We start from the raw sequence: 1,760 nt of genomic DNA on the forward strand, positions 1-1,760 counted from the left end.
GGGGATTTATCCACCTTTACCTGTTTCAAGACATCCAGCACTTCCTCCTCTGTGATATGGACATTTTGCAAGATATCACCATCTATTTCCCCAGAGTCTATATCTTCCATATCCTTTTCCACAGTGCATGCTGATGCAAAATACTCATTTAGTATCTCCCCCATTTTCTGCGGCTCCACACAAAGGCCACCTTGCAGATCTTTGAGGGGCCCTATTCTCTCCCTAGTTACCCTTTTGTCCTTAATGTATTTGTAAAAACTCTTTGGATTCTCCTTAATTATATTTGCCAAAGCTATCTCATGTCCCCTTTTTGCCCTCCTGATTTCCCTCTTAAGTATATTCCTGCTGCCTTTATACTCTTCTAAGGCTTCACTCAATCTATCCTGTCTATACCTTACATATGCTTCCTTCTTTTTCTTAACCAAACCCTCAATTTCTTTAGTTGTCCAGCATTCTCTCTACCTTTCATCCTGACAGGAATATACTTTCTCTGGATTCTCGTTATCTCATTTCTAAAGGCTTCCCATTTTCCAGCCGTCCCTTTACCTGCGAACATCTGCCCCCAATCAGCTTTCAAAAGTTCTTGCCTAATACCATAAAAATTGGCGTTTCTCCAATGTAGAACCTCAATTTTTAGATCTGGTCTATCCTTTTCCATCATTATTTTAAATCTAATAGAATTATGGTTGCTGGCCCCAAAGTGCTCCCCCACTGACACTCAGTCACCTGCCCTGCCTTATTTCCCAAGAGTAGGTCAAGTTTTGCACCTTCTCTAGTAGGTACATACTGACTCAGAAAATTGTCTTGCACACTTAACAAATTCCTCTCCATCGAAACCTTTAACACTATGGCAGTCCAGTCTATGTTTGGAAAGTTAAAACCATAACCACCCTACTATTCTTACAGATAGCTGAGATCTCCTTACAAGTTTATTTCTCAATTTCCCTCTGACTATTAGGGGGGTCTATAATACAATTCCAATAAGTTTATCATCATTCAAGAACTTTACAGAAATAGGAGGGGAAACATATAAGGTTTGAATTAAATGATATGAATTGAGTTGAGTTGCGTCATTCCACACGCAAACCACTCTCCAAATAAAAAATTTGCCTCTTATGTCTTTTTAAAATCTCTCTTCTGTCACTTTAAAAATGTGCCCTCTAGTGTTTAAATTCCCATTTTAGGGAAAAGCCAACTACCATCAACTCTACTTATCCCTCTCATTATTTTATAAACTTCTATCAGGTCACCTTTTAACCTCCTACACTGCAGTGAAAAATGTTCCAGCCTATACTGCTTTTCTTTATAATTCAAACCTTCCACACCCAGCAACATCCTGACAAATCTCTTCTGAACCCATGATTTGGAGATGCCGGTGTTGGACTGGGGTGCACAAAGTTAAAAATCACACAACACCAGGTTATAGTCCAACAGGTTTCATTGGAAGCACAAATAGTGTTGGACTATAACCTGTTGGACTATAACCTGGTGTTATGTGATTTTTAACTTCTGAACCCAGGGGCTTTCCAGTTTGCAAGAATAATCTATTGAGCCAGGTCTCAAATGTTCAACAAAGTGGACTAGCCTTGGTAAAAACAATGACTGCAGATGCTGGAAACCAGATTCTGGATTAGTGGTGCTGGAAGAGCACAGCAGTTCAGGCAGCATTCAAGGAGCTTCGAAATCGACGTTTCGGGCAAAAGCCCTTCATCAGGAATAAAGGCAGTGAGCCTGAAGCATGGAGAGATAAGCTAGAGGAG

The sequence above is a fragment of the Chiloscyllium plagiosum genome, chromosome 5, assembly GCF_004010195.1.
Source record: "Chiloscyllium plagiosum isolate BGI_BamShark_2017 chromosome 5, ASM401019v2, whole genome shotgun sequence".
In the NCBI taxonomy this organism is placed as follows: Eukaryota; Metazoa; Chordata; class Chondrichthyes; order Orectolobiformes; family Hemiscylliidae; genus Chiloscyllium; species Chiloscyllium plagiosum.